General features: G+C 44.5%; 1 long non-coding RNA gene across 1 annotated transcript; it reads left to right on the top strand.

The window, feature by feature from the left end:
• The first annotated feature begins 352 nt into the window (after nucleotides 1-352).
• Nucleotides 353-2,600, top strand: LOC125757255 (uncharacterized). The gene is made up of 3 exons (XR_007415185.1): nucleotides 353-375; nucleotides 1,157-1,269; nucleotides 2,539-2,600. It is a non-coding gene; the product is annotated as an uncharacterized LOC125757255 (long non-coding RNA).
• Nucleotides 2,601-7,709: the final 5,109 nt, after the last annotated feature.

Genomic DNA, 7,709 nt, shown 5'->3' with positions numbered 1-7,709 from the left:
ATGCTAACTAAAACCTATTTCATACTATTATTACTAAATAAATAATGTTGTGCTTTTTATTAGAGCTGAAAGTGTTACTAACAGCGGTCCTAATATATGTAGAATTTATTAAGGCCACCACAGTTTCTTACAACACATGGCGACTGTCGTGGGGCTTTCTTCTGGTGTGTATCCGTTATTGCAGCGGTTTTGTAGAGGGACCCGTCTTACATTACCATGAACTAGTGGTATTTCTTGGTCAGATTTATCTGTGGAAAGTGTTACACGTAATGACCAGCACGTTTGAGCGGTTTTTTGCGGCTGTACTGGCGGTATCTTGGATTCATCAGTGGTCGAACTACACCGATTCCTCAGCAATAATTCTTCCATAAAGAGGTAAGTGTTGCATTAATACATTTCAAGTATAAGTGAACGTTATCCCGAATGTTCGTGGCTTTATTAAGCATGGTACCGTATTGTATAGTCCTGTATGCGAGTCTATGTATGCGCGACGTCCAGCGCGTCGGCGATTGGAATGCGGTAGTCAGCCGGCATGGCGCCTGGCGTTTCCTACACGACCGTTGGCGCTGAGGACACTATGATATACGTACTAGTTAAGGTATATATGAAAGGAAAAGCCTGCTTCCGCACTGTGACAACGTTTGACTATCAGGCGAAAAACCCAGCCTTCACTGATGACTCAGAAAAGCACCAGCCGTCATGCGTTTCTGTTGAACATTCCAAGTACACGGATGAATGAATGATTTGGATGGATGGATTCTATGAGCGTCCCATTATACGGGGTGGCGACCTGTGCGCCCAAGCTAAACAAAGAACTTCTTTGTTATTTTTAATTTGGCGTATTGCCTTGTCCTAGTCATTAATAAAGTCCATGAATCGCAGCCCTTCGCTAGGTACTCAAATATGTCTTGTTTTCCATTGCTACCATCCAATAAATCTTTTCGCCTCTATGAGCTTTTCACCTTACGTCTTATGTGTCATATCGCTACACTGCGGCTGGCGAGTCCCTTGTTTTTCTCCACTGTGAGTCAACACTCATCGTATACAAATACTGGAGCACTTTTTTTTGCCCATTTTCCTTAGCCTCTCTTTGAACCTCATTTCACCCTGCGCTCTGTCACTTCAATCCTTGCCCATCCCATATTGCCCTTTACAGCCTCATTTTTCGTCTTCCCGTGAGTGCCCAACTCGAGGTGTCCCACAGTCCTTTGATGCATATCAAGTCCTGATTGCACCTCTGACTTCATACACACCACTGAGTTCCCAAATGTAAGTCCCTGAACCATTACACCTTTCCACGAACCTCAAAGTACCTCGTACCTATTGTATCCCCATAACGTTCTGTGCTTCATCATTGCAGCATTCCTCTTTCCATTTATGGTGGTGGATTTTCGTGATGCTTTCTGTATCACCCTCAATAATACACTAAGGTACTTGTATTCTCTTACCGTCGGTATTTCCTGGACCTGCATTGATGCGACCGGATTATTGGTATCGTTCAATTATCAATCTACATTTTGTTACACTAAATCCTAGTTCTACACCTTCACCTTCCCTTCCGCATGTGTCTTAATTTCATGTGCTGTTTTACAAGTTACAATGAGATGTATATCATCGCGGTTATCCGCGAATAAGACAATATCCTTATAACATAAACCTGGAAGCTGCTGCTCTCGAGTCACACTCACCTGTTATTGTGGCATATGGAAACCAGTGTTGTTTCATTCTCACTTATTTCCATCCGCACCATGTATAACATGAATAACAGCTGAGACAGCGGACATTCCTGCCTCAGCCTTTTGCTTATATCAATGTTCTCTTTCCTACTTATTCTTTCTCCATTCCATGCAGACTATGATTTCTCGGTGTATCTTCCTCAGAAGCTTATACGGTCATTACGTATGCCAGCTTCTTTCAATATAGTCCTTAAGATTTTCTAATTAACGTTTTGATGCACCCCAGAGATGTCTAGAAAAGCCACGTTTAATAATCTGTTTCATATTCTAATAGATATTTCTCTACACTGTGTAAGAACAAATAGGTTATCCTCTAACGCCTGCCGATTTGGAATACGCTCTGAAGTTGCTCCAAAATACCGTATCTTCTACCCATGTTTATATTTTTGTTTCATTGCTTGCATTGTCAACCTTTATGATACCGATGTAATGGCCAGTCATCTACGTGAGCAAATGTTATTTTTCTCTGCCTTGCCTTGATAAATTAAGTGCTGCATGGTTTGTGTAAGCACCCCCCAATGCTGTGCAATACGGTCATGTCTAATGGTGCACATCTGCCCATGCAGCAAACAACAGTAAATACGTACAAGTTAACATATTTTAAGTCTATTAAAAGTAGCTTAAAATGTACATTGATAACCGTTTCATGGTTTATCTAGCCAACCAAGTGGGCTGAAGGCACACCTTAAACTGTGCATGTCCTTTGCAAAACGGGCTAAGAGCCATTAGGCTTTTGCTAAAAATGTGTTTGATGTGTTTATTGTTTTACTTTTAACTTACTACGCATAAATATTTCTTTCAGGTGGCGTACAGGAACATGTGCAAACACATTCTACATCCCAAGATATGTTGCTGGAAGCGTTCAATAATGCTGTTAAGTTTCACCATCATACTACTTTTGCTGGCACTGTTCACTAGACCAGCAGGTCCTGTGATTGATAAAGTAGGAACCACGTGACATGCAATAGCAGCCAGCTAACATCTGTGCGAGATCTGGCCAGTCTGAATTGTACTCGGTATAAACATTCGTTGAGGGATTTCCAGTTGGAAACAAGATTCTAACTGGAAATTATTCCACGGGGTGGAGGGGAACGAGCAAGTGGGACCACTTCAAGTGGTTTCACTTGCTGGAAATTTTTGCCTCGGAAAGCAATCATATCGAGTAAAAGTCTTATTTTGTAGCATATGGTGCAATTGCATGGGTCCATGCACCTAAAAATAAATGCCATTTGATATATAAATGTTATCTGTGGAACTGCTGTGGACAACCTATGGATGTTCACTTTTGTGAAAATGGACGTCCTCTAAATATTGTACTAATATTGCCAATATCATATCAATATTGTGTGGAACTGCTGTGGACATTCTATGGATGTCCACTCTGTTCAAAATGGACATCCTCTGAATATTTTATAAATATAAATTAACTTTTGTGGACATCCTCTGAAGATTAAATATCTCATGGTTGATATTTGGAATGTCCACTGGATGTGAGATGGTTGGCTGGGTAGCAAGGGCGAGAAACGGCTATTAAAATCGACAGTAACAGCCGTCAAATTATACCCTGCTCCTTGATCCATTTGATATTTTTCGGAGTTAAGACGGGAATTCTTAAAGAAACTTAGCACTCTTCCCATTTTGGGCATTTCATTCGTTGCCGCCAACCCTTTGTGTGTGTCTAATAAAGAAGCAAGCTTGATTTTCAAAGGAAGATCGCGTCTGAATACACGACATCCAAATATGAAAGGAAACGCTGTCTTCCTGTATTGCCTAGCCCTTTTACGGACGCGTTGCCATGTTCCAGCGTGGCGCAGTGGTAGAGTACTCGCTTGAAGATTGAGAGGTGGCGAGTTCGAATCCGCGTGGTGGAGCTTTTCTTTTTTTTCAGACGGCTTTTTTTTTCTTTTTTTTTATTGCACTAATGCTTTCTATATGACTTTCTTACTAATATTTCTGTAGGGCACGTACGCACCCCCGTTTTAACGCTGTAGAGCCGTTTTTCCCTTGAGGACCCAGCGCCTCCCAGTAAAACGCCGCTCCAGCGGCCCAGTATCCAGCGCGACGCTGGGCCCATAATCAGGCATAGCACTGGACGCTGGTACCCAGTGGCACTGGGTTTTGCAATAGGGTTGCGTGAAAGGACCCACGATGTCGATAGCAACTTTTACCAGTTCTATCGGGAACAGGAACGGGTTGCATTGGCGCTGCAGCTGTGCTCGCAGACTTGTCACAAGACTGGCAAATGACACATGTGCGCACAAGTTCTTCAATGTGACTATCCATGCATGGCCATCAAGAGACTCTCTCAGACGAGCTTTGTTGCGACTAATGCCTGGGTGTGTCTCATGGGGACCAGATCCTTAAAACGACGTGTCATAGTCGCTGGCATGACAATCCTGTCACCCCGGCACAGAATATCATTTCAGCTCGCACATTCAAGTAAGCCAGCAGCTCTTTTGACAAAGATTTCTTGTCAGGCCAAGAAGTAGTAGTGAAATGCTTAACTTGAGAGATAGCCTGGTCGTTCGCACCTGCTTCTTAAATATCTTGCATAGTAACTACCGGAGACAGGAGGCATATGAATTCTTCTTTGGGTACATCGTGGATTAAACTCTGCACGGGCAGCCGGACAGCGCATGAGCCACGACCTTTCCGCTACCCTTCCTGTATTCCACGGTGTAGTTGTAGCACAGCAACAGTGAGGACCAGTGCGCTATTCTTATTAGACGGTGGCCTGTACTTTTTGTCGAAAGGAGCGTATTTAACGACTCGTAATCTGTACGTAAGATGAAAGGTCTCCCCCGCAGGTAAACGCGCTATCTTCGCCAGCCCAGACGTAGGCAAGAGCTTCACGGTCGCCAACTGAGTATTGCCGTTCATGCCGTTGCAGGGTACGTGAGGCTAACGCGACAGTTTGCAGTGAGGTTCTGTTATCATGTGAAGTACTGCACCAAAGACATGTCCGCAGGCACTAGTCGTAACGTGCACAGGTAAGTGAGGATCGAAGACATGAAGCACTTCGCATATGTTAGTACGACTTTCAACCGCTCCAAACTGCTCTCTGCTGCCGCAGTCTCAACGAGAAGCGCATGTCCTCGAAGCAAGGCGCGCACTGACCCCACAACGTCAGGAAAATGAGGAATCAACTTGGAGTAGAAACCTACTAGTCGCAGCATCGAACGGAGTTAGTTGATGTTTTTAGGTGATGGCGCCTTGGTTATCGCCTCGATGGATTACCTAAGTGGAAATAACTCTCTAGCGCTGACAACACGACCTAAAAAAGTCCTCTGCGACGTCAAAAACACATTTGTGATTGCGCCTGAGGCCCACATCAGACTGCCGTTTCAAAACAGCGCGCAAATTCTCCAAATGATTATCAAGGGCGCATCCAACACGATTATGTCGTCGATATACCGGGCGTTCAAAGTTAAGCTTGATGCTTATGTTCAAATTCAGCACTGGGAAGAATGTGAAAACAACCTTTGCAGGTAAGTTATGTGTCCACGAGGACACTAAATGAGCAATAATTATCACTGTCAGACGCCCAATTAACTCAGATTGAATACTGAACTATTTAGCGCTACTGAACGCTGCGAATTTTTTATTGTTCAACAACGCACAGGAAAAATCTCCCACCGGCACCACCTTGGAGGTCAAAGCGTAAGACTGGTTACGCACTACTACTACGACTACGACTACGAGGGACGAACGGGTGCCGCCTTAAGGCTTCGCCCCTAAAACGAGCCCTTAAGAGTAAACTTCTTTCCTTCATTCATAGCGAGGGTCTCGTTCTGGCAGACATGATGCCTTCAGTAGTATGCGAGGGATTATTGGTCAGCTGCCTGCTCGTAAATAGATCACGTGCTACGTGACGCCAAAAAGGCAGAAAAAAGAGTGTTCCCACTCGCCGCCATGGCTGCGACTGGCGCTGACAGACGCTCCTAAGTTTCAATCCACATATATACCCTATAAAGTGGACGGGGAGATGACCGCCGCCGTAGCTCAGTGGTAGAGCATCGGACGCGTTATTCGAAGGTCGCAGGTTCAGTCCCTGCCGGCGGCAGGTTATCTTTTCGTCCACTTTACTTTCTTCGCATTTATATTCTAATTACTACAATAACACCCCCTATACTTTCCTTGGCATTTCTGACTGTTAGTTCTCATTAACATTGTGTCTAAGAAAGAAATCACAGCATATCCACGGAGTGAATGATGATGAGTGGGCGAAGCTGCGGAGGTTCATCGGTAAACCGTCAATATTCCGTGAATTCTGCCCAGTACATCATCACCGACGTGAGATCGGGCGCGTTTATACTAAAGGTCCGATGAGTTATGACGACTTGCAGCTCACTTTAATTTTACATGTACGCTGTGAATTTTCACTGTTTAGAAAACCATTGCTTTAGAAACATCTGGCGTCTTTCGTTAAGCAGCTGGTGTCTTTTCGTTTTGCTTTAGAAAAATCTGGCGTTCTTTCGTTTTGCTTTTACAAAACATCTGGCGTCTTTCGTTGGTTTATTTCATCAATCAACGGCGCTTGAACAAAATTTTTATTGTTTAATCACGCACAGGAGAAATCTCACCAGGCACTACCTTGGAGGTAAACAATGGCTGCTAATGGGAATGAGAGGCAGAAGAAGTCGGCTTTTAGCTAACACTTACACTTGTACTTCTACTAACGTTTCCTACTGGAACATGCCAATGGCTGCTAATGGGGAATGAGAGACAGAAGAATTCGGCTTTTAGTTTACGCGCACGCTGTGAATTTTTTTTGTTCAACAACGCACAGGAAAAATCTCCCACCGGCACCACCTTGGAGGTCAAAGCGTAAGACTGGTTACGCTACTACTACGACTATGACTACGAGGGACGAACGGGTGCCGCCTTAAGGAGCTTCGCCCCTAAAAACGAGCCCTTAAGAGTAAACTTCTTTCCTTCATTCATAGCGAGGGTCTCGTTCTGGCAGACATGATGCCTTCAGGTAGTATGCGAGGGATTATTGGTCCGCAGCCTGCTCGTAAATAGATCACGTGCTACGTGACGCCAAAAGGCAGAAAAAAGAGTGTTCCACTCGCCGCCATGGCTGCGACTGGCGCTGACTGACACTCCTAAGTTTGAATCCACATATATACCCTATAAAGTGGACGGGAGATGACCGCTGCCGTAGCTCAGTGGCAGAGCATCGGACGCGTTATTCGAAGGTCGCAGGTTCAGTCCCTGCCGGCGGCAGGTTATCTTTTCGTCCACTTTACTTTCTTCACATTTATATTCTAATTACTACAATACACCCCCTATACTTTCCTTGGCATTTCTGACTGTTAGTTCTCATTAATATTGTGTCTAAGAAAAAAAACGAGCCCTTAAGTAAACTTCTTTCCTTCATTCATAGCGAGGGTCTCGTTCTGGCAGACATGATGCCTTCAGGTAGTATGCGAGGGATTATTGGTCAGCTGCCTGCTCGTAAATAGATCACGTGCTACGTGACGCCAAAACAGAAAAAAGAGTGTTCCACACTCGCCGCCATGGCTGCGACTGGCGCTGACTGACACTCCTAAGTTTCAATCCACATATATACCCTATAAAGTGGACGGGGAGATGACCGCCGCCGTAGCTCAGTGGTAGAGCATCGGACGCGTTATTCGAAGGTCGCAGGTTCGGTCACTGCCGGCGGCAGGTTATCTTTTCGTCCACTTTACTTTCTTCACATTTATATTCTAATTACTACAAATAACACCCCCTATACTTTCCTTGGCATTTCTGACTGTTAGTTCTCATTAACATTCTGTCTAAGAAAGAAAACGAGCCCTTAAGAGTAAACTTCTTTCCTTCATTCATAGCGAGGGTCTCGTTCTGGCAGACATGATGCCTTCAGGTAGTATGCGAGGGATTATTGGTCAGCTGCCTGCTCGTAAATAGATCACGTGCTACGTGACGTCAAAAAGGCAGAAAAAAGATGTTCCACACTCGCCGCCA

This window comes from Rhipicephalus sanguineus, chromosome 2 (genome assembly GCF_013339695.2).
Source record: "Rhipicephalus sanguineus isolate Rsan-2018 chromosome 2, BIME_Rsan_1.4, whole genome shotgun sequence".
Classification (NCBI taxonomy): domain Eukaryota; kingdom Metazoa; phylum Arthropoda; class Arachnida; order Ixodida; family Ixodidae; genus Rhipicephalus; species Rhipicephalus sanguineus.
This window is presented reverse-complemented; position numbering and strand designations above follow the sequence as displayed.